This window comes from Pelodiscus sinensis, chromosome 12 (assembly GCF_052426305.1).
Source record: "Pelodiscus sinensis isolate ZL-2025 chromosome 12, ASM5242630v1, whole genome shotgun sequence".
Lineage (NCBI taxonomy): Eukaryota > Metazoa > Chordata > Testudines > Trionychidae > Pelodiscus > Pelodiscus sinensis.
Window position 1 is genome coordinate 41,365,323 of NC_143063.1, and position 26,076 is coordinate 41,391,398.

Here is a 26,076-nt window from a genome sequence, read left to right on the forward strand (position 1 = left end):
AGAGGGGAGGGCAACTAACATGATCAGGGGTTGGGAACAGGTCCCAGATGAAGAAAGGCTACAGAGACTGGGACTTTTCAGCTTAGAAAAGAGGAGACGGAGGGGGGACAGGATAGAGGTCTCTAAAAGCAGGGGTTGGGTGGAGAGGGTGCATTCAGAAAAGTTCTTACTGAGTTCCCATAAAGAAGGACTAGAGGACACCAAAGGAAAGGAATGGGTAGCAGGCTTCAAACTAGTCAGAGAAAGTTGTTCTTCTTGACAAAGCAAATAGTTAACCTGCGGAACTCCTTGCTGCAGGAGGCTGTGAAGGCTACAACTAGAACAGAGTTGAAAGGGAAGTGAGATCAAGTCAAGGAGGTTGGGTCCATGGAGTAGTCTTAGCCAGGGGGTAGGAGTGGTGTCCCTGCCCAAAGTTTGTGGAAGGCTGGAGAGGGATGGCACGAGACAAATGGCTTGGTCACTGTCTTCGGTCCATCCCCTCCAGGGTCCCTAGGGTTGGCCGCTGTCGGCAGACAGGCTACTGGGCTAGATGGACCTTTGGTCTGACCCAGGACGGCCATTGTAAGCTCAGGGCTCAGGGTCGGGGGTCTCAGTGGACCCCCTTGATTTTCATGCACACCTGCTCCTGGGTGGCCAGGCTGGCAGCTCTCCTGCCCTAGCCGGCCACTTTCCTGTGCCTAGTGCGGAGATCGTGGACGAGGTCCACGATGTCCGCACTAGCCCAGGAAGGTGCCCGCCTTTTGCGGTCCAGGGCAAGCTCCCGGGAGCCGCCAGCCTGGTCCCGGGAAGAGGGGGTGGGCTGGGGGACATCGGGTGGGTGGCTCTGTGCCGTGCCAGGTGCAGGGTCTGCTGGCTGGGTGCTGGCAGGCTTGCACCTGGCACGGGCACCGTAGCCAGCCCGTGCCCCTTTAAGGGGTCCGGGAGGGGGGCATAGAATTTTCCTGGTGTTGGCCAGAGTGGCCACCGGGGAAACCTGGGGAGGGCTAGCCTCCCACTAGTTCGAATTAAGGGGCTACACACCCCTTAATTCGAACTAGCTAGTTCGAACTAGGCTTAATCCTCGTAAAATGAGGTTTTCCTAGTTCGAACTAAGCGCTCCGCTAGTTCGATTCAAATTCGAACTAGCGGAGCGCTAGTGTAGCGCCTATTAAAGTTAGTTCGAACTAACATCCGTTAGTTCGAACTAACTTTGTAGTGTAGACATACCCTTTCAGACCACGGCCCCCCTTCTCCTAGGTACTGCCCCATTCTGTAGTCCTCCCTTCCTGGGGAACCCAGTTACCCCTAAGCCCACCACTTGCCTCAGTGACCCACTGCCATTCTTCATCTAGCCCCTTCCTTCAGGGGCAAACTGCTGTCTCAAATGGTCACTCATCATTGGCATGGGGAGGAGGTGGACTTGCTGCCTATTCCTTCCATGGCTAGTCCTCTGCAACCCTAGTACCTCCTCTGGCCTCTGTATCAGACCCTCAGCCTGGGAGTTGTTCAGGTCAGTGCTCCCCTGACTTCCCTGACCTTCCCCTGCACTGCTCTGTCCAAGACAACCTTCTCTTCATGGGCAGCACAGTCCCTCTCCCTCAAAAGACTGGAGAGAGACTGAGTTCCCTCAGGGCATCTGCTTTTTTATATAGCCCGGCTGGGCTCTGCTTGGCTGTTTCAAACCTCCCCCTCATTGGCTGCTGCCATGGCCCTCTCCAAGGGCTTGTTCATCAGTGAATGGTGACTCCTCGATCACAGTCCTTCACGCAAACACATCCCTTCTGCAGGGATGACTCTGTTTCTCTAGAAGAAGAAACAATTCTCACACTCAACATCTTCACAATATCCTTTTAATCTGCCCAGCAGAGGCCAGTATCACAAAACTGCAGCCCCCTTCTCTTCTTCTAGCTTTCCGTTTTCCAGGGCTTTCTTAAAGTGGATCCACTGGGAAGCTTCTTTATTTATGAGCCACTGGCTCTTCTTCTCCATTAGACTAACACTTCCACAGTAACCCTAAAGTTTACATACTTCTTTATTTGATCTCTAGTAGAAATCTGGGACCCTTCTATGCACAACGTCAAAAGCCCAAGTTATTTTGCTCGGTCCGGATTTTAAATTCAGTGCCACTGCAGAGTTATGAGCTGAAAGGGGTAGCTGAGGCTTTGACAAGGTGTTCCTTTACATAGTTGTTATTTTATAGGTTCCTTCACCAGAAGGAGAAAACCGTATTTCAGCACTTTTTGATTGCTATGTAACTAAGTTGTAAGCCATCTCTTCCACTGCCAGCATCACTGCTGAGGAAAGTATTAATTACTTGAAGATGATTTCAAGAGTAGTTACCTGCTGAGGGAAAGCAAACTAATGCAACAATAGCGACATGGATTTATTACGGAAAAGAATAATCGGAGAACACAGGCGCCGACAAAGTTCTATACTGTGCTCCAGTGAATCTGGTGACAAGGAATGTGACTTTTTAAATAAGTCACTTCAAAACTAAACTAGGGAATGGAAGGTATGGACATATCAGCGTGAATCAGTCCTTATAAAGTAGCCATTTTTAATGGATTAATTTTGTTGTTCCGGGTGTCTCCAGGGAAGCTGCTCATAGTCACACAGCATATCCTGCTGTAGAAAGGAAGATGGAATCATCTGTGCTACTGAATGCTGTCAAAGCTTCTTCCACAACCCAGCAGTCAGCCTAACACATCATTAAGAAACAAGTTTCCTATGGGGAACACCGGTGGTTCTCATCAACATGGATAGCAGCCCCCTTGTTTTGCATCACTGAGATCCTCAATATTCCTTGTGCAGCATTTATCTACATGCAGCGATGGGATTTCCCAGACCACTATAATACATGCAAAGGGGGGTCAAACCAAGGAGATTCCCAATAATCAGGGAAGCTTGTCAAGAGAACTATCCATTCCATCTTGCACCAGTTCATCAAGTGTAACCCTTCTGCCAGGTATTTCCAGCAGTACCAGTCAGGGCTGGGTTCAATATCTAGGGGTTCCTCTCCATCCATCCAATGCAGAACTGGCTCAAGCCACCACCCAGTAACCTGGGAAATTCACACACATCCCTGGGCGCCTCTGGGAGGCAATGCTTCCACACCCATTGCTGTGCTGGCTGCTCCTCACACCTCTCCATCAGTCCGCCCTCCCCACCATCACTCTGCTGGCTGCTCCTCACGCTTCTCCGTCACTACCCTGTTGGCTGCTCATGCTGCTTGTTGCATCTTCTGCTGGCTTGCGGTGGATTTGACTCTGGGCCAAACCTAGTGATCTCAGCAATTTGGGATTTCAGCTCTTGGCCCAAAGCACAATCCAGCCACAAGAGATTTCAGCAGCCACTAGCGTAAATCTACATACAAATGAGACTCCTTATGGGGCCTTTCTTTAACTCTACCATTGAAACAGTAGGGAGAAATGGGTCAAACCAGTCTTACAGCTCATGCCTGGAGGGCATGCAGCCTGCTGACTCACTTCCCTCCCCAGCTTAATTTTTAGGGCTCTGGAAGTGAAGACTCTGCCCATCCAAACTTCTTTACACCCACAGTTTCTTGCCTTTGAAAAGATAGTTTGACTTTTCTGAATTCCCAATAACTGCAAGCATTAGTGATCATACCTTACAATTTCATCATTTAGGTTTAACACAGTTTGGGAACCCAAAATAGCCAAATTGGTTACAATGAGCAAATCACCATTCTAACAGCTGAATATCTAGCAGGCTTAAGCAAACTGAGTGAAATGTACATAACCACACCCAGGATTTCTTTCCAATTCCAGCTGGCTGTAATGGAAGCATTGACTCAGACCCTGCTTACACAAGAATTAATCATAAATTTCAGAGGGAGGGCGATCTCAGAGATTTGTACAGATTTGAGTTTTAATTTGAAAGCAATTGCTGTGATATAAAACCACAAATGTCAAGGCATTGTTGCTTCCCCTAAAGGTCAGATCAAGCAGTCTGGAAGCATGCATGAATACCACACATCTGATTGTGCGGTTTTAGACAGTTAGGCTACGTCTACACTGGCCCCTTTTCCGGAAGGGGCATGTAAATTTCATGAGTCGTTGTAGGGAAATCCATGGGGGATTTAAATATCCCCTGCGGCATTTAAATAAAAATGTCCGCCGCTTTTTTCCGGCTTTTAAAAAAGCCGGAAAAGAGCGTCTACACTGGCCCCGATCCTCCGGAAAAAGCGCCCTTTTCCAGAGGCTCTTATTCCTACTCTAAAACTTTAAAATATTAAAGATATGTAGAGTGGCAGTACTTCTCTCAGTAGAACAAGAATGGTGTGTATTTAGCTGCTTTCCCAAGGCACAGCAGAAATTATGGAGGAAGTTTGCCTTTAGAACTCACCAGCACCATAGAAAGGAGATTGATTTATAAAAGAGTATAAAAAGTAGGGCTTATATGAAGAAAATATGTTTCCAATTCTTTAAAAACGTGACCTAAAAAGCCCTGCCATAGAATATGAGCGTTGAAATACATCAGATTGCTATAGTTATAGCTTACTATATATTTTAGAAATGTGCATCTATCCATCTGTCTGAGAGTCCATTTGTTCAAGAACTACTCCTAAACAGTATGAGGTTGGACTACCAAATGTTGTATGCAGCTTCCTCTTATTGTAACTTAAAGCAAGGTCAGGGTTTGTTTTGTGCCAGGATAATGGGATGTGGTGTGGAATTTGATTGTTTCTTATAAAATGAAAAGGGAAGGGTCTGGTAGGAGGGAGTTATACTGCAGAATGACTACCGGGGGACAGCAAAGGGCCAGAGATGGGAACTGGGACAGCTATAATTCCATTTGTCCAGCAGGGGTCAGAGGTGGAGAAAGGGACAGCTTGCTACTACATATTTCAGAGTGTCTGTCTGTTTGTGTGTCTGTCCCCTGCAGCCAGGGGACATGCACCCCTCTCCTGGCTGTGCCTGCTGGAGCTGCAGTGACCATGGACAGGTGCTTCTCACCTGGCCCCAAGCTTCTGCAGTAAGAGAGGATGGGGATAATCCTCTCTCCCCAGGGCAGCCTGCATCCTGAACCCCTCACCCTCAGCCCCACCCCAAAGCAATTTCAGTGAAGAAAAACAAAACTTAGTTGAGTTAAGGCCCTAAGCAACACTGGGTAAACCTTCTAGTGTCTATATACACAACAAGCTTGATTCTGCATTTATGTAACACTGGACTTCTACCACATTGGTTTCCAGTGACCCTGCTGTTGATTTACACCAATGGGAGAGTAGAACCTGCTGCTGTCATTGGAGCGGACTCGTACCAACTAAGGGGCTGAGCCTTCAGCACTGGTACATCCCTTCAATCACCCTGGCCAACCTCTGCCTGCTTCCATCTGTCTGTGCTGTTGGAGAGGAGACAGAAAAGAGGCAGCTGTTGTGCTTTCCAACACACTCCTGCAGGGGATACTCACGCCACAGCTGACTGCCCTATGTGAATGCAGGGGCCAGGCATGCGACGCCTTTCAACAGCTATAGCCGGAGTCACGGCCGTACAGGCCCACCGACAAGGATGAGGGGAAAGAGGACAAGTGCCCCATGCCTGGTAATTTAAAAGGGCTTGCCCCCCCCCCACCACCGCTTCTGTAACAGTGGCAGCTGCTGGGCCCTTTGAATCACTGCCAGAGCGCTGGCCAGGGTGCTCTGGGTGGTGCTGAAGGGCTGGAAGGAAGAGGTTAACCCCCAGCCCTGCCCCTTCCGCCCAAGGCTCCACCTCTTCTGGGACCACAGAGCTGGCCCTTCCCCCACCTGGCCGAAGGGTCCAGCCAATCTGCCAGCCCTGCCTGCTACTATATGTGCCCGCTTTGGGTATTATGCTAGAATCAGTGCCCCTCTCTGCTACTGCTCAGGCTCTACTGGTGCTCCCTACCTACCTGCACAAGGTCTCAGTGGCATGAATGAACCCAGTGAGCCCAGTTGTGGTCGCAATCAGTAGTAATTCTGCTGAGTTCAGTGGGTCTTCTGAAGGGTGGGTCTTCTGTGGACTTGATTCTGCTCACACCAGCATCACAAGTGACAGCTTCAGAGCTCATGCCAACTCCCATGTGTTTCCGGGGAAAGAACCCCACCAACTTCCAGAGGAGTTGGATGGGTTTCTTACACTGGGATGAAGCAGACCCCTGTCTATGAAATGTAAAACTATGATAGATTAAATGCCAAATCCTCTACTGTTGTAAATGGGCATGACTCCAAAGAGTGAAACTGCACTGAAGACAATAACGTTCTGCCCACGCACGCCAGCAGAGAATATGGTTCCAATGCCAGGGAACAAAATCACGTCTAGAGAAAAAAACCACAAAAATATGCCGAGTTATACATGCAAATGAAGGACCTCCCAGATCTCCCCCTCATGCCATTGCAAAACCAGAATACTGGCATCGATATCCATGGAGTTACTCTGGATAGACCTGTGCGACAGAACTTAGAATTTGGACTTGTGTGTTGCATTTTCCAAGGAAAGATCTGTTCAATCTGTTTGCAAGTTCTGTTGTCTTTTTACATAAAGGAAACATTTCATAGCATGTGATTCACCCACTCTCACTCATTCTCTCTCTCACACACACGAGATGTAGTAAAGATGCCTGAAAAACTACATAAATGAGATAATTAATATTGTCAGTGTGGAAATGTCATAAAATCTACAGAATTATTATTATTATGTACTCATTTCTCTCTCCTAAGAGGATTGTGCTAATTAAACAAGAAGAGATCAAACTTTGTCTACAGCTGATAAAATCCACCCACAAATTAAAATGAATGTTAAAGCTAATCCATCACACACTGAAAAAAAAATCAACGCAGTACATTTGTAATGTTCTTAGCATCATTTGTCCTTCAAACTGTACCTGAATGCATACAAGAATTTGTTGAATTGATTATTTTGTATTGTGCACGGTAGTAGAGATTTGGAATTTCATAGAATTTCTAATTGCTTCTACACTTTGCATGACTCAGAGCCAGGTATATCTCCATTGAAGTTAGAGTAATTACCCCCGGGATGAAATTGGCTTAATAACCAGAGGGTGAAGAACTATCATAGTCTAAGAAGTACTGTGATCTGGGGACCTGCTAATCAAAGCACCCGGTGTCTGTTCTTCTACTCTGTGTGAACTTTGACAAGTCACTTCACTGATTTATGTCTCTAGTTTCCTTGCCACCTTTTGTCTGTTTTGTCTAATTAAATTGTAAGCTCTTGGAGGGAAAGGAGGCTGTGCCTTGGTGTGTATGCACATTGGAGACTTATTCTGGAGTAGGCCTTTAGCACTTTCCATCATAACAACAATTGGACATTTAAACCTTCCACCGTGAAGGATCCCATATGGTTTAAAATAATTGTCTAAACATTTCATTCGTATTTGTAATCGCAACACAGGAATTGTTGTGTTTGTGTTGTTTGTGATTTTGGGGGAAATCGTGTTTGATGAGATAATACAGGATAAGAACATAAGCAGCTACAGCTAGATATATAATATGTACTGATGATGATTTTTTACAGAGGACAAGAGAAACAGGATGAGTGTGTTCCAAGAACTGTCGGTAACTGATGTATCCCTAGCCACTGTTCATCATGAGTCCTTTTCTGCTGCTGGTTGAACATGCCTGTATGGATTTGTGTTTAGTCAACTAACACTACTGATACCCAACTACATGTGCCATGTTGATGCTCACCCCCGTGTCAAGAAATCACATTCCTCCACAGCTTTCTGCAAGATTATGATTAGCCCCAATCCTCCTCGCCTTCAGAAAACCTGTGCAGCTACAAAAAGTTGCCAGCACTATTCTGGTAGCTAATAGAACACCTCTTCCCCTGAAGCCCATGCCCCTCTCATGACATTCTGCACTTCTTATTGACCTGACATTATTCCCATAGAAATAGTTATATAGCACAGTCATGACTCTACCAATATCGCTATCAGAAACCATTTTGATGGCCAGCTTCACCACCCCTACCTGCTGCAGTCTGTGTACACTATGCATCTCAGAGGGTTCCCAGAACCAGTGCATGCCTAGAATAAACACTAGCCACTAGATGTCATTGTTTCTCATGGAACCAACTGCAAACTGAGTTCTTGGTCTTCAAAGCTGTTGCTTTTTAAAGACACGACCTAGGTTGCTACCTCCTGCCCCTCCTGCCCGTAACTGAATACCAGCTATACTGAGAAGTGGTGCTTTTCAGGTGCCTGACACTATTCCCGGCTGGATCTGAATTCATTACTCATATTTCTAGGATTCAGAATCAATTTTTTAATCTTCTTTTGTCGCAGGGTAGGTATACCCCGTCATGTTTAAGGGCGGGGAGAAGAGTGATATAGCCCTGTAGCTCAATTCAAATGACCACACTATGTCTCAAAGCCAGGTCTGCTGACTGGGAGGGGTGGGGTGGGGGAGGGGAGGGGTGGAGGCAACTGCCCTGAGGCCCAATAATTCAAAAGCAGAGCCTCGGGCCTTTAAATCACTGCCGGAGCCCTGGGCAGCCCACTTCAGGCAGCTCTGAAGGGCTGGTGAGAGGAGGCTAGCTCCAAGCCCCACCCCTCAGCCTGAGGCCCTCCCCCTTCTGGGAGCCCCCTTCACTTTGCCCAGGGGCCCAGCAATTCTGTCAGCCCCCACTGCTCAGAGGAATATGGCTTAGTGACCTGAGTCAACATGCCTGCCTTCCCTTGCAGGTCTGCATAGCCACTATGGCTGTCCTCCTTTTCAGAGCTGTGTAACGTCATGGCTAGAGTCAACAGGCCTACCTTCTTCTGCAGGGCTGCATGCGTTCACACGGCTGCCATCCTATTCGGAGCTACATGGCCTAGCAGCTGGAGTGTGAGGGAGAAGTGGACCCCCTCGCCCCCCCCCCCCCCGTGGTGGGTGGCAACCATGATGCGGGGTGGGGTTCAGGCCCTCCCTGCTCCATCTATCCAATCCTTGATAGTGGTGAATAGATTCACCATTAGTGAGTCAGCGGGGAACCAGCTGAAACATGCTGTGTTTGTTCCAGTGCCACAACCCCTGGTTACTTCATTCCTTGCTTTCCAGCATTTCTATCTACAGGTCTCCTGGGCCTCTGATGTCATCAGCTTGTGAAGATCCTGATGACTCCATTCCCTCATGGGCTTCTGTGGGCAGCTGGGTATTGCCTGGGCCTCTGTGCACTTGGCCTCCGGAGGTCTGACAGATTTCAGGAGGGAGCCTGCAATGTGCATCCTCTTTCCTCAACAGAGCCAGAGGTACAGGGTTTGAGCCTGCTCCCCCTCATCCCTGGGACAGCCACGCTCAGGTTCCCAAGGGACTGTGTTTGCACCCTTGGAACAAAGGAAGGATAAGGGGGGCCCAGAATATAGGGAGGTTGGGGGAACTCCTCCAGTGGTGCAGTGGATAAGGTACCTGTCTCTGGAGCGACGAGGAGTCCTGTGGCACCTTATAGACTAACTGAAGTGTAGGAGCATAAGCTTTCGTGGGCAAAGACCCACTTCGTCAGATGCATGCAGTGGAAATTTCCAGAGGCAGGAATAAATATGCAGGCCAGGATCAGGCTGGAGATGACGAGGTGGATCCAATCAAGGAGGATGAGGCCCACTTCTAGCAGCTGATCTGGAGGTGTGAATTCCCACCTCCAGATCAGCTGCTAGAAGTGGGCCTCATCCTCCTTGATTGGATCCACCTCGTCATCTCCAGCCTGATCCTGGCCTGCATATTTATTCCTGCCTCTGGAAATTTCCACTGCATGCATCTGACGAAGTGGGTCTTTGCCCACGAAAGCTTATGCTCCTACACTTCAGTTAGTCTATAAGGTGCCACAGGACTCCTTGTCGCTTTTGCAGATTCAGACTAACACAGCTACCCCTCTGATACTTGTCTCTAGAGCCACTCCCTTTTATACTGAGGCTCTACTTGGAGCATGCCCAGAATTGTTGAGGGCACGTAGCTTCGTCTACCCACAATATGGGATTAACCCTGTCTTGTCCTATGCAGAGCAGGTACACACCACCACACCCCTCAAATACACTGGTCATACACCATGATCTGTGCTGGAGGCAGGTTCATTTAGCGTATGCAAAGTAATGGCTAGTATTATTCAACTATTTTGCTGCATTCATGCGTTATGAATTATAGTCCACAGATTATACTAATCCCATATTTTATTAGCCTGTCTGGCCAATGTTTGCTGTAAAGATCTTTCATATGGATCTCACACCAGTGTAATTCCATGGATTTATTTCCTATTTACCCCAGTGTTTGTGACCCAGACAATTAAGTAATTATCCCCCAATATCTATACAATCCAATGTAATGTATTTAGAATTTATAAAATAATTATTACTGTTGCAGATACAGTACAGGCATAATTCTGAAAATACTGCATGTGTATCACTGGTACATACAATCATACCCTTGTCAATATCACTCAAGATTAATAAGTCTGGTAGAAGGTTTTTCAATCAACACAGGCTCTCTAAAGAGTAAGCTGTGGAAAAGCCCGATGTGACTTCCACACTGGGACAAATAAGGAGCAACTCTTGAAACAGATGGAAGTGCAGAGCACAAGTTATATGATGATATAAAGGTTAACATACTTTTAAAGGACACCTTGTAGGCCTAATGCTGAAAATTCTCACACTCATGAATAGTATATTTACACATGTGAATCCACGGAAACCTATTATACCAGTTGCACCACTAACATGGGCCAGGGTACACAAGACACATACAGTAATTTTTTGTGTCACAAGTCCTTATCTATTACAAAGGAGGAAAGCAATCCCAACTGTACTATGTTCAGGGAAGGTTGAAAAGACTCAAGACCTTTTGTAGATCATTTGTACACATCCTCTGGCTTTTGGATCCCATGTTAGTAAGTAACAGGCCAGAAATCACAGTAAAACTTCTGAGATTTATTTTTAAATGATTGTGTTAACTCAGGATCTCATCCTGTTCTGATTAATGTTAATGGGACCAGGACTGGGATCTTTGTGTCTGTTCTTACTCAGAACAAAGCTTTAAGAGTGGTTCTTCTACTTTTCACATTCCTTAATCAGGCATTGATAAAAAATTAACGCAGGCTCATTGTTACTACTAACCTCTGTAGCCTAATCCATTTGAGGAACATACTTCCATCTCATGGAATAATGAGACAGGGCCTGTGAGATTTAACACAAAAATGTACTTGGATTGCACAGATTTGAAGATGACAATTACTTTTGCAGCCATATCACTCTGGGCTGTGATCTTTGCCAGCTCTCCCAAACTAACCCGATTGGATTTGGACAGCTGGTGGATAGAAGCTCTTTAAGGAAAACATAAGGTGTTACAGGAAATGGGGTTGGAGATTCACTAAATCACACACTTCCTTCAGTGTGTAACTAAAGGATACAGTATCTAACATCTGATCCCAAAGATGGCACCAATTCTTGCACAATGGAATTAATCCTTTTTGTGCAAGATAATTTTAAGGTCCTAGCCAAATTGCGTTGGGCTCTGGGCCTCTCGCAGCCCATCTGAGCCGTGCATTGCCCCCCTCCCTCTGCATAGCGCTAGGCTCCCGGCCTCCCCACAGTGCGCCAGGACTCTGATCCTGGAACATCTGTGCTCCTTCTGGACCATGGATGTTGCCAGACAAGAGAGTTCCGGTATACAGAGGTGCAACCTGGACAAGAGAGTTCCGGTATACAGAGGTGCAACCTGGACAAGAGAGTTCTGGTTTATAGAGGTGCAACCTATACACATTTTTTTATGTTTGCTAGTGCTGAAATAGACGACACATGAACTCAAGACTTTATATATTATTTTCTACAGTTGTGTCTAGAAGCCCTGTGGTCAGTCAGTGCCCTGTCATACTAGGCAGTGTAAAAAGCACCTAGTAAGAGAAGTGATTATAGTAGACACAGCAGGCAAAGTGCAAACACAGGTGAAGTGACTTGTCCAAGTTCACATAGCAGGCCTGTGATAGAGTTGGGAATAGAACAGAAGCCTCTTGACTAACGTTTTCTGCATTAGCCACTGGATAGCACTGTCTCTGTACACTTCCACATGCTAAAAAAAAAAAATGGGCGTGTCTTCAGTTAATAATTCTTTCCTTTCACCAGTCAATGCCACAGCAATAGCCACCCTTAAAAGTAGAGTGAGTGTTAATTTCAATTTCTCCTTTAATGGAATTTAATTACCCCCAAAGCTTCGTTATTAAAGAGTATAAAGTCATTAAAGCCTATCATTTACCTATTCAATGAGATCTGCAAGTGCATATTAACTGAGCTGATGAACCACAGTGCCTTGTTTAATAGCTTGGCCACTAAGTTGCATGGACCTGAATTGCAGCATAGAGATTGTTAAATCTGCAGTAAAACTTTTTGTTGCATTAAGATTGAGCCAAACTGTCTTTTTAAAAGCAGATAAACTAGAAACAATTTGTATGTAGCTTCAGATGCAGGAATTATTACTCCTGTTAGCTATTAGTTGCTGAGTGCTAACAGGACGCTTGCGGGCATATAGCTCAGACAGGATGGCAGAAGAATCCCTGCACAAATGAGTTTACAGCATAAGGACACAAACAATACAAACCAGGGGAAAAAAAAGACCCAGAGTGTCAGAAGAGGCATGTTAACACACGCCGAGGTAGGGGTGGGAGGTTGGAGGTTAGAAACCAGAGTTGCAACTGACAAGCATTGCTATAAAGAGACTACTAATGGGGCATATAGTAGATGTGAAGAAAACAAGGAAGTGTTATCTACTCCTTTTCGTACTGCAAGAACTAGGGATCATCAAATGAACTTAATAGGCCAGGCATGTCCAAAGTCCGGCCCGGGGGCCAATTGCGGCCCGTGTTCCGGTTTAATACGGCCCCCCAGGTAATTTGGCAATATCTATCTTTTATGGCCCCCAACGAATCCATATGTATTGAGATGAATACATTGTAAAATCTCAGTTAATGTCAGTTGGTCTAAATCAGTTATAAATATATTTGGACACAACATGTATACTTGGTGTTATGTTCCTGTTCATATTTTTTTAACTTAAAAGTTGACAGACAACCTTTATTACCAATAATATGTAATGTACTTTACAATGTTCCTGACATATATTTCAGCTTCCTGGATTTTTTTTTCATCTGGCCTTCAGATATGAAAGGCAGAGTGGTTTAACACCTGTTTAGATTTGTCATCCATGTGACAAAATGAAAAGTATGCCGTTTGCAATAAACTTTGCATAAAATAGTTAATTTGCGTTTAATTTTAATGGTTCAAAGAATGTCAGGCAAAATGGTCGGCCCTCACGCATGTTCACTTCATCAAATCTGGCCCTCTTTGAAAAAAGTTTGGACACCCCTGTAATAGGCAATAGGTTTAAAACACACAAAAGGAAGTACTTCTTCACACAATGCACAGTCAATCTGTGGAACTCCTTTCCAGGGGATGTTGTGAAGTCCAAGACTATAACATGTTCAAAAAAGATAAATAAATACACGGAGGTTAGGTCCATCAATGGCTATTGTCCAGGATGAGTAGGGATGGTGTCCCTAGTCTCCGTTTGTCAAAAACTGGGAATGGTCAGCAGGGGATGGATCACTTGATGGCTCCCTGTTCTGTTCATTCCCTCTGGGGCACCTGGCATTGGACACTGTCAGAGACAGGATGCCAGGCTGGATGGACCTTTGGGGTATGTCACCTCCTGCTCTGCAGCCCTGAATGCTTCCCAAAGTGTTGCTGCTGTAGCTCCCAACTTGGGTCCCTCACAACCCACCCAGCCTACCAGCAAGCAGGTCACACCCTGAGTATCTGTATATAGCTGCAGCTCTGGTCCAACAGCTCTGCCATCCACACACCAATCATGCTCTGGCTTCCACCACCTTCAGTTCCTGCCAGCAAGGTGATTCCAACACTTCCCCCCACCCCAGCCTGGATTTCCTGAGAAATGTGTTCTACACTGTCCTGCATTCGCCACTCATCTGAGGAAGTGGGCGTTGCCCACGAAAGCTCATAATTCCCCCTCCCCGTCCCCTGCTGCCAGAGGACTACTCACTGCCCTCTCCTGGGCAGTTCAGGCATGAAGGTTCGTTACCCCATAAAGAGGCAATGTTCAACAGTTTTTTAGTTTAAATGATGTTGCCAAACAACTCAGTTCAAGCATAGCCCTGGATTGATTTAGATTAAATGTAGGAGAAATTTATTAACAAAAGAAGATTGGCTTTCAAGTGAATTCAAGTATATGAGATAAAGTTAGAAATAAATAAAAGTGAAAACCCACATTTAAAAGTCTAACACTTCATCTAGCAAGTTTTGGTTCGAGGCTCTTGTTCAAGATAGCCTCTCGTGCCCACAGTCTTCCAGCAACATGGTGACTGATCCTCTACTCAGTCTGGATCTTTCCAGAGACCTGAAGGACCTGATGCCTTTGTCAATATGGGGTACATCCACATTGCACCCGGGGCTGGCCCATGCCAGCTGACTCAGGTTTGGGCTAATGGGTTGTTTAATTGTGGTGCAAATGGTTGAGCTCAGGCTGGACCCGGGGCTCCAGGAACAAGAGGTGCGGGAGATCTTGGAGCTCAGGTTGAGTCCGAACAACTACACCACAATTAAATAGCTTCTTAGTCCAAGACCCCATGACCACAAGGCAGAGGGCACAAGCCTGCTGCAGGTGTCTAATTGCAGTGTAGTCATAACTTGGTGTTCTCTGCCCCTTTCTTTCATATTCCAGTGAGCCCTTGAGATGGATTCTTCTGAAGCTTACCACTGAAAGTAAAGTTTATACAAGGAGGAAGGAAAGCGACATAGAGTCTGGTGGTAAAGGAGACTCCAGGCTCTTTCTTTCCCCTCTTGTGTGTGATAAAATGTAAATGGTTCTATTTCCTGCCATCCCCCTGCTATTTTGAGGACCCGGTTTACTCTTATATGTAAATTGAGGTAAGCACACATTCCTTTGATTAGTCTACACCTGCAGTGCTGTCTGGTTTTCAATATGTGCTAATAATGTGTTAGAGAGGGAATTCATAACTTTTACATACACTATTCTTACGTACATTTCACCCTGATATTATTGTCCAGTGGTTTATGATACCTCACAAAGCATATCTTGTTCAAAGAAAGCCACGAGGAGTCCTGTGGCACCTTATAGACTAACTGAAGTGTAGGAGTATAAGCTTTCATGGGCAAAGACCCACTTCGTCAGATGCTGCATCTGACGAAGTGGGTCTTTGCCCACAAAAGTTTATGCTCCTACACTTCAGTTAGTCTATAAGGTGCCACAGGACTCCTCGCCGCTTTTGCAGATTCAGACTAACATGGCTACCCCTCTGATTTTGTTCAAAGAAGATTTTAATAATGTGTAGGGCATGAATCCAGGAGTAAACTAGGGTCTTTTGGGAAAAAAAAACATAAAGGAAACTGGAGAAGATGCCCATGCTCTATAACTTCAGCATGTAAATGGTTTGTGTTGGGCTCCTTCAGTTCTCACCAGCTCCAGGGTGGTGAGAACCGGACGGGCTAGAAGAGCAGAGCTCATGCCCACAGATTCAGAGCTGCTCACTGAAATTGTTCAGAGAATAATTTTAAATATCAATTAATTTCACAAATATGCAAGCTACTCGCCAACGATTCCCAGAGAGAAAAAAGAAGCAGAATTAGAGGAATAAATGATTCCTGCAGCCCTTGCTGCAACACAGTGTAAGCCAACCAGTGTGAACCCGGCCAAACTTTGAATAATCACATTATAAAAACAAGTGTTCCAAAAAAACTGCCAGCTCCCTTCCCCATCAGCGATGATCGTTTCTGTTCATGAGAAGTAAATGGGTATTCCATCCCATCTGCTACTTGTAGGAGTGAAGTGCCCTTGCACATAGCGTGGTCTCGAGTCTGCTAAGTAACGGGAAAAGATCACTCATATTCGTAGAAAGGGCTGTCTTCTGAAGCACACCAGCTGCTACTTTGTTCATTTTGTTCTCAACATGGTGAAGGGCCAGTGTCACACTGCGACTGACACCAAAATCAGAGCATGAGACAGTTTCACCTTTCACCAGACCCAATAAGCTGCTGCTTTCCAATTACAGTATCTTAGGTATCTGGTGCATAGAGATTGTGATGACAGGAATACCTCAGATAGATCTTTCCCACACCCTTCTTCCTACTGTTTTTCTGGGTGTGCTCTTGAGCCACTGTTGATTGCTCTGTGCCCAGGCTGGCTTCTATAAAAGACCTTGAATGGGAGGTTTGCATGGGATACACTGAATTGGCATGAGAGGATCAGTGGCTTGGGTGTTCCTATGCCCTGGCTAATCCAAGCTGTTGGAATGGCCTGTAGTGCTGTTGCAGTATTGGTACAAGCTAGACAAGGCCTTAAAGCTGTAATGCCCGGTGCTGAAGCGGAACCATCCCTTACTAGGCCCAAAAAGAGGGGAATCATGCTGTCCTCCCCTTTCAGGCCCTATGTTGGGCTTACCACTTGCTCAGAATGAGTCAGCCCTGAGGAATTGTACAGCACACATTTGTATGCAATAATGCATGGGGATGATTCAGCTGAACCATATGAGATGGCCACCATCATGGCTGGGGATAGAACTAAGGACCTTCCGAACATCAGCTTCTACAGCATGAGCAAAAGAGCCAATGCTGTCTGGCGGGGGCTGTAACAGACCCCTTCCCTCTGCAGACAGAGCACAGAGAGACCTTGAACACAACCCGCCAGTGGGTGACATGTACACAAATTGCTCACGAGTCAGAGCCTTATTGGAAAGGTGTTGCTTTTAAAGAGTTGAATGAGAAACACACAGAAATGGAGAAATTGTAGAATTAGTGATGGGCAAGACAATCTTTCCACTCATCATCTATTGAAACCTTCTAATTTTCTTCAATGTGTATGCGATGGTTGTGTTTGTTTTGTTCTTTGATCAGGACATGGTTCCTCATTCTTGACTTGACTCCAGCCTCTGAGGTTTTGGCACAGCTTTGAGCTTCAATAAGAAAGTACCTACGTATCCATGGTTCCTGTAGCGTGGCCTTAATGCATCTAAAGAAGTGCACAGCCAAGTCACTAGTGTGTCCCCATACTCTTAACATTTGCACTTTCTTGGTCAATCTGCCAAAAATGCTCTTTATTAGCTAGACCCCATGGCATGAGTGGTGCTTGGTAATTAGTCTATTGTGCGGCAACTGAAAGAATACCAGTAAGGAAAAAGTTTCCCATAGGCTGCCCTGTTGCTATGCTTTGTATGTAATACAATAGTAACAATATAACATTCTACAGCAACTGTGACAGAAAAAAAACCCATTATGGTTCCACTGCCTTTTTTCTTAATGGGTCCCCTTGTGCTTCGATATTACAGCTTGTATGATACAATATGTCAAACAGATTACCCACTGTTGTTAAAGAGGGTACCGACAGCAGCAGCCTTGTGACGGGAACGGGAAGCAATGTGCAGCAACAAGAACGGCCAGTTACAGCGTGTAGCTAGAATGGACACTATGGCATCTGTGTTACGAAGTCTCAGGTGCTGACACTGTGATGTAGCTAAAAGGGCAGGGCATTCTCATGAGTTTGTTGAGATACTTTGGTCTAATCCAGCCTGGTCCAGTAGGATTAGTACAAATTCCCAGATACTTAACACCTAGGCGTTTCAATGAGTGTTAGTTGCTGAGGTGCTTTTAGGGAATCTAAATGACTTTAAACATCTGCCTTCGTATAAGTCCCCATCAGAGGGGTACCTGAGCTGCTCCCACATATTTACAAGAAACAATAATCATAGAATCATAGAATCATAGAACCACAGGACTGGAAGGGACCCCGAGAGGTCATCGAGTCCAGCCCCCTGCCCTCAAGGCAGGACCAAGCTCCGTCTACACCATCCCTGACAGATGTCTATCTAACCTGTTCTTAAATATCTCCAGAGAGGGAGATTCCACCACCTCCCTTGGCAATTTATTCCAATATTTGACCACCCTGACAGTTAGGAATTTTTTCCTAATGTCCAATCTAAACCTCCCCTGCTGCACTTTAAGCCCATTACTCCTTGTCCTGTCCTCAGAAACCAAGAGGAACAAATTTTCTCCTTCCTCCTTGTGACACCCTTTTAGATATTTGAAAGCCGCTATCATGTCCCCCCTTAATCTTCTTTTTTCCAAACTAAACAAGCCCAGTTCATGAAGCCTGGCTTCATAGGTCATGTTCTCTAAACCTTTAATCATTCTTGTCGCTCTTCTCTGTACCCTTTCCAATTTCTCCACATCTTTCTTGAAATGTGGCGCCCAGAACTGGACACAGTACTCCAGCTGAGGCCTAACTAGTGCAGAGTAGAGCGGCAGAATGACTTCACGAGTTTTGCTTACAACACACCTGTTAATACAACCTAGAATCATATTTGCTTTTTTTGCAACAGCATCACACTGTTGACTCATATTCAACTTGTGGTCCACTATGACCCCTAGATCCCTTTCTGCCATGCTCCTTCCTAGACAGTCGCTTCCCATCTTGTATGTATGGAACTGATTGTTCCTTCCTAAGTGGAGCACTTTGCATTTCTCTCTATTAAACCTCATCCTGTTTACCTCCGACCATTTCTCTAACTTGCTAAGGTCATTCTGAATTATGTCCCTATCCTCCAAAGAAGTCGCAACCCCACCCAGTTTGGTATCATCTGCAAACTTAATAAGCGTACTCTCTATCCCAATATCTACATCATTGATGAAGATATTGAACAGTATGGGTCCCAAAACAGACCCTTGAGGAACTCCACTTGTTATCCCTTTCCAGCAGGATTTAGAACCGTTAACAACCACTCTCTGACTACGGTTATCCAGCCAATTATGCACCCACCTTATCGTGGCCCTATCTAAGTTATATTTGCCTAGTTTATCAATAAGAATATCATGCGAGACCGTATCAAATGCCTTACTAAAGTCTAGGTATATGACATCCACCGCTTCTCCCTTATCCACAAGGCTCGTTATCTTATCAAAGAAAGCTATCAGATTAGTTTGGCATGACTTGTTCTTCACAAACCCATGCTGGCTATTCCCTATCACTTTATTACCTTCCAAGTGTTTGCATATGATTTCCTTAATTACCTGCTCCATTATCTTCCCTGGGACAGACGTTAAACTGACCGGTCTATAGTTTCCTGGGTTGTTCTTATTCCCCTTTTTATAGATGGGCACAATATTTGCCCTTTTCCAGTCTTCTGGAATCTCCCCTGTCTGCCATGATTTTTCAAAGATCATAGCTAAAGGCTCAGATACCTCCTCTATCAGCTCCTTGAGTATCCTGGGATGCATTTCATCAGGACCTGGTGACTTGCTGACATCTAACTTTCCTAAGTGATTTTTAACTTGTTCTTTGTGTATCCTATCTTCTAAACTTACCCTCTCTCTGCTTGTATTCACTATGTTAGGCACACCTCCAGACTTCTCGGTGAAGACCGAAACAAAGAAGTCATTGAGCATCTCCGCCATTTCCAAGTTTCCTGTTACTGCTTCTCCCTCCTCACTAAGCAGTGGGCCTACCCTGTCCTTGGTCTTCCTCTTGCTTTTAATGTATTTATAAAAGGTCTTCTTGTTTCCCTTTATGCCTGTAGCTAATTTGATCTCATTTTGTGCCTTTGCCTTTCTAATCTTGCCCCTGCATTCCCGTGTTGCTTGCCTATATTCATCCTTTGTTATTTGTCCTAATTTCCATTTTTTATGAGACTCCTTTTTTATTTTGAGATCATGCAAGATCTCCTTGTTAAGCCAAGCTGGTCTTTTGCCATATTTTCTATCTTTCCTACACAGCGGAATTGTTTGCTTTTGGGCCCTTAACAACGTCCCTTTGAAATACTTCCAACTCTCCTCAGTTGTTTTTCCCTTCAGTATTGCTTCCCATGGGACCTTACCTACAAGTTCTCTGAGCTTATCAAAATCTGCCTTCCTGAAATCCATTACCTCAATTGTGCTGGTCTCCCTTCTACCTTTCCTTAAGATCATGAACTCTATTATTTCGTGATCACTGTCCCCTATACTGTCTTCCACTTTCAAGTTCTCAACTAGTTCCTCCCTATTTGTTAAAACCAAATCCAGAACAGCTTCTCCTCTGGTAGCTTTTTCAACCTTCTGAAACAGAAAGTTGTCTCCAATGCAGTCCAGAAACTTATTGGATAGCCTGTGCCTCGCTGTGTTAGTTTCCCAACATATGTCTGGATAGTTGAAGTCCCCCATCACCACCAAATCTTGGGCTTTGGATAGTTTTGTTAATTGTTTAAAAAAGGCCTCATCCACCTCTTCCACCTGGCTAGGTGGCCTGTAGTAGACTCCTAGCATGATATCACCCTCGTTTTTTACCCCTTTTAGCTTAACCCAGAGACTCTCTACACAGCTATCTCCTACATTCATCTCCACTTCAGTCCAAGTGTGTACATTTTTAATATACAAGGCAACCCCTCCTCCCTTTTTTCCCTGTCTGTCCTTCCTGAGCAAGCCGTACCCTTCCATACCAACATTCCAATCATGCGTCCCATCCCACCAGGTTTCTGTAATACCAATGATATCATAGTTGTATTTATTGGTTAGCAATTCCAGTTCTTCCTGCTTATTACCCATACTTCTCGCATTTGTATATAGGCATCTAAGATACTGATTTGATCTTGCCTCCCTGTTGTGCCCTGACCCTCCTTTCTCCTTGCCATTATAGGCCGTAGTCCCCCCTATTTCCAACCCATCTCCCAGTCCCGCACATTCAGCACTTACCTGTGGGCTTTGCTCACCTGCCCCCGACAAACCTAGTTTAAAGCCCTCCTCACAAGGTTAGCCAGTCTGTGTCCAAACAAGGCCTTCCCGCTCCTGGAAAGGTGAACTCCATCTCCGCCAACCAGTCCTTCCTGGAAGAGCACCCCGTGATCAAGGAAGCCGAATCCCTCCTGGTGACACCATCGTCGCAGCCAGGCATTCACCTCCAGAATGCACCTCTCTCTGCCCGGGCCCCTACCTTTGACAGGAAGGATAGAAGAGAATACCACCTGCGCTCCAAACTCCTTCACCCGTACTCCCAAAGCCCTGTAGTCACACTTGATCCGCTCAGTGTCACACCTGGCAGTATCATTTGTGCCCACGTGGATGAGTAGCATGGGGTAGTAGTCAGAGGGCCGGATAATCCTCGACAATGCCTCCGTAACATCTCGGATACGGGCCCCTGGCAGACAGCATACCTCTCGAGATGAGCTGTCAGGGCGACAGATGGGTGCCTCCGTTCCCCTCAGAAGAGAGTCTCCAACCACCACTACCCTACGTTTCCTCCTCGCAGTGGTGGCAGGAGACTGCTCAACCTTGGTGGTGCAAGGCCTGGTCTCCTCCACTGTGGGGGATGACTCCTTTTCTCCTGCTGAAAGTAAAGTGTAACGGTTATGTAACACAGTGGGAGGGTTAGGAGCAGGGGTGGAACACTGCCCGCTGCCGGAAGTAACCAGCTGCCAGTGCTCACCCTGCACCACTGCCTCCTCCATAAGTGGCTGGTCAACAGTCCCACATCCTACGACAGTGACCTCCGTGGACTCCACAGGAATACTGTCCAGGAATTCCTCATGGCTTCGAATGCTCCTCAGCCTGGCCACCTCCTCCTGTAGCTCTCCCACCTGCTGCCTGAGAGATTCCACTAGCAGGCACCTTTCACAACGGTTGAGCATCCCTTTCCTCCAGCCCAGCCAACAGGTGAAGAAATGTGTCAATGTCATGCATGTGTAAATGGAAGAAGCAAGTGTTGCATTTTGTTCTGAATGCCGTGTGCTCCAGGGTCATTGTAATTTCTTGTAGGCACAAGCTGCATCAGGGCCCAGCTCCTGTGAGAGTGCTGTCTCCCGCATGCAGGAGCCCATGACAGCTGGTTGATAGGTTCTTGGTTTCAGTGGAAAATGTTGGTTGTTCAAAGGGAGAGGTGATTTTAGGTGTCTAGAACAGGTCTCTCAGCTAGCTTAAACTGGATTCCTGACGCCAGGGGTATCCAGTGGAAAGAATGAAGCACAGGGGTGATGCTCTTACAGCAACTTGTATTTCATGTTGATGGTCTATTACAGTATCTCAACCTTTTTATACAGTATCCCTTTAAAAAAAAATTATGTAGCCCCAGCACCTACAGTTTTCAGACAATATTTTTTTCCCCTACTATGGCAACACATGTGTTTAAACAACTTAATCATAGCTGGGAGGACAATGAAATTTATGGGTGTAAAAAGTAAAAAAATAATAAAGCACTGTAAAACTTAAAAAAAATCAGTTTTCTCCAAATTTCAGTTGTGTTGATGTACCCTCCCAGACTTCTCTCGAGTAGCCTAAGGGTACTTGTACCACTGGTTGAGAAATACTGCTCTATTATGGTTTGTACTAGCTAGAGTTTTTCCTGGGGCATATGGTTTCATTTCTAGATAGAATGAGCTGCAATAATCAAGACTGGAGATCATGAATCCATAGAGCACGGTGGTCAAAACAATGGAGCACAATTTTCCAGGCAGTTAGAGAAGGAAGTGAGAAGTTTGCCAGAGGAGGCTGTGAAGGCTAGGACTATAACAGAGTTTAAAGAGAAGCTAGATAATTTCATGGAGGTTAGGTCCATAAAAGGCTATTAGCCAGGGGATAAAATGGTGTCCTTGGCCTCTGTTTGTCATAGGCTGGAGAGGGTTGGCAGGAGACAAATCACTTGATCATTGTCTTCGGTCCACCCTCTCTGGGGCACCTGGTGTTGGCCGCTGTCGGCAGACAGGCTACTGGGCTAGATGGACCTTTGATCTGACCCAGTACAGCCGTTCTTATATTCTAAGTTTTTGCTGCCATGGCTATATGAATTGGTGCTAAACACGGTTTGCTCCAGTCTACACTTGTAACTTAACCATGGGCAAGACCCATTCAGTTGCACCCACTCAGTACCCATTGGCTGTAACAAGCTCACACATAGAATGGAAGAACACATATATATATATTAAAAAAATAGGCTGAAGCCAGTCCATGATTTCTCCATATTTTAATTTAAGTTTCACTAAAGTTCAATTGTCTAGAGGAAAGAAAAACTACTGGCTCTTTCTATTTCTGGTCCAATTATAATAAATACATTCTCTGGCACAGGTCCATAAAATAGACAAACCCATTTGTTCAGTGTGAAGATAAGATGGGAGAAAGTGAGAAAACAACCAGAAGAGAGCTGCTGAAGGCCAATATAAATGTTATCAGGGAGAAACAGATCAAATCATGAGGGATTTAAATGAAAATCTCCATTTTCTGTTCTTCCCACCAAATTTGCTCACCCTTCCCCAAGCACAGCTGCAAGGGAATCTCATGGGTCTTCTAAATTGCATGAGGTGGCCCAGGATCGAATTCTGTCATGGCTTCAGAGGGGGTGTGTTAATGGGGATGGCTCCACACCACTCCTTGGACAGACACACAAAGGATGTCATCTAAGCTCTCCTTCCCTTCCTAGCATTTGTGGTTATTCTTAAACAAGGCCCTAAATCAGGGCTGTGCTCGTGACATCAATCTCATTTCCAAATTCAGTCTTGAGCAGGACAACTGGGATTTCTCGCTCCACTCCTAACCATCCCACGACTTCTTGCTTTGTGGTACGGTTGAACCTCTCTAATCTAGCACCCTCGGGACCTGACAGGTGCCGAACTAGAGAATCTGCCGAACCATGGGAAGTCAACATTGTCTAGCAGCATTACCAACATTTTCACTGCTTATTCTGCTCTTAGGAGACATGGAGGAGTACATTAGAACTAATTAACAGCACAGAATACTGAGAGCCAGGACTATAAACAAACTTTATGGGACTGCGGGAAACTTGGCCATACCCATGATAAATGGACATCCAGCTCACTAAAATCATGTTGGATCATGGATGTTGCTGGATCAGAGAGTGCCTGACTAGAGAGGTTCAACATCTACCTGCTTGGTCTGGCTACCAGTGAGACAGTAGAAAAGCTCTGCATCCCTCTACAGTCCAACATATGGTCACGTGCAGGAGCCTGCTGCTCAATGTCCAGTTACACGTTCATCGCTATTGTCTTCAGCAGGGGATTGTGCCTACTGGGGACAATGCTTCTAGTACCTCCTCCATACACAGACACATTTTGTGTCCTTCTCTTTAATACGCAGAAGAGAACTGCTCTGAAGACAGTGGTCAGAGCAAAATCACTAATTCCGTTCATTGTATATTGCAATGTGTTCAGCATAGGAATAAATCCTGCATTTTCCCTTTTGGGAAATTCGCTCAGTTCTACCTGGTGCACCAAAGAGATTCCAAAGTGTAATATCACAAATACACAAAAGTCTCGTTGCAACCCATACCATCTGTGACATCACAGCATGGCGCATGCTGAGACATCTTCAAGGAACCACAAAATACGAAGGCGTATTCCTGAGGGATGAAAGTAGTGTTTAAAAAGGCTTGTTAGAACATTTTTCTTCACTGAATGTTCACCCCAGCTTGGTTTGAAGACAGACCAAAATGAAATCTGGGTTTAGTTTAATTTTCATATGGATTCACCTGTAAGATCTCTTTACAGTATAGGACTTTGGGAAACTCATGTATTTCCAGGAGAACTATTTCCATTTTCTTGGACTCATTAAGTAATTGAAAAAAATGTCATTGGAAACCAAGCACCAGTTTCTCCTGGTCGCTCCTTTCTGTTCTTTTCAAATTCAGCCTCGAAGTAAAGGGCTCCGTAACCACTGCCTCATTGTATTTTACTCCTCAGTCTCTTCTATCCTTACAACAGTTTTGGAGAGCAGTTTATAATCCTGGAGGGACTGTCAGATCGAGCACCATGATGAAGCAGAAGATGTTGGAGACACAGAATTTGATTTTGTGCATATGACTTCAGCGCCTGTCAAAGGAGCTGTCCTGATAGCCCTGATGACTGGAGATTGCTGAGTAGCAACAGAACATGCATAGCCAGAGTTAAGACAGTGCTCTGCCAATGTATCTAGTCTCAATGCAGCCTCTAGGGATGTGATGAGAGCTCATTTTCCATGGCCCATTCAATTCTGGGCCTCATTATGATCACCAGTGCCAGCTGTCACTGGGATCTTTTGGTGGCACGGACACTTGCCCTCTTTGAAGCAGAAAGTTTCCTAGTGTTCTGTCTGGCTGCAAAGGTGCCTTATCACCTATGCACTGTGCCCATCGAGTACCATCTAACCCACAGCAAATATTGTTATATTAATGAAAAACATCCTGTCTAAAAGTGCTTGGAAGGACCTCTATGACATAATATACTACATATTATATATTAAATATGTTAAAAAATGCTTTGCAGGGACTTCTAATGCAGGCACATGTTTTTGTTAAATGAAGCCCTACCCAAGACTCAAGCTTGTATTATGTTGTAGAGGAGTCCCTATCCAGGACCATGACCCCATTATGTTAGGCTCTGTACACATAGGGTATGTCTAAACTACATGCCTCCGTCGACGGAGGCATGTAGATTAGACAGATCGGCAGAGGGAAATGAAGCCGCAATTTAAATAATCGCGGCTTCATTTAAATTTAAATGGCTGCCCCGCTCTGCCAATCAGCTGTTTGTTGGCAGAGCGGGTCAGTCTAGACGTTCCCCTGTCGACAGAAAACCCTTTTGTCGACTGCCCTGGTAAACCTCATCCCACAAGGCATAACGGGGCGGTCGACAAAAGGGTTTTCTGTCGACAGGGAAACGTCTAGACTGACCCGCTCTGCCGACAAACAGCTGATCGGCAGAGCGGGGCAGCCATTTAAATTTAAATGAAGCCGCGATTATTTAAATTGCGGCTTCATTTCCCTCTGCTGATCTGTCTAATCTACATGCCTCCGTCAACGGAGGCATGTAGTTTAGACGTACCCATACAGATCAAAGAGATGGTGCCTAGCCTCTCTTTTTAGTATAAGACTAGAGACCACAGATGGAGACAGTGAGAAACAATTTATCATGCTAGGCACTGCTTTTAGTATACTAGCAACCTGTTGTCAAGTTACTATTGTAGGAAGTAGTTTCTGTTGACTTTTATAATACGTTTAATCCACGGTGTGAGCGCATGGACTCAAATCTGTATTTATAGTCCACAGGAAAGCTTTGGAGTGTTAAATGCCAGTGAGTGATGTTACTGCCAAATGGTAGTGAAGGAACA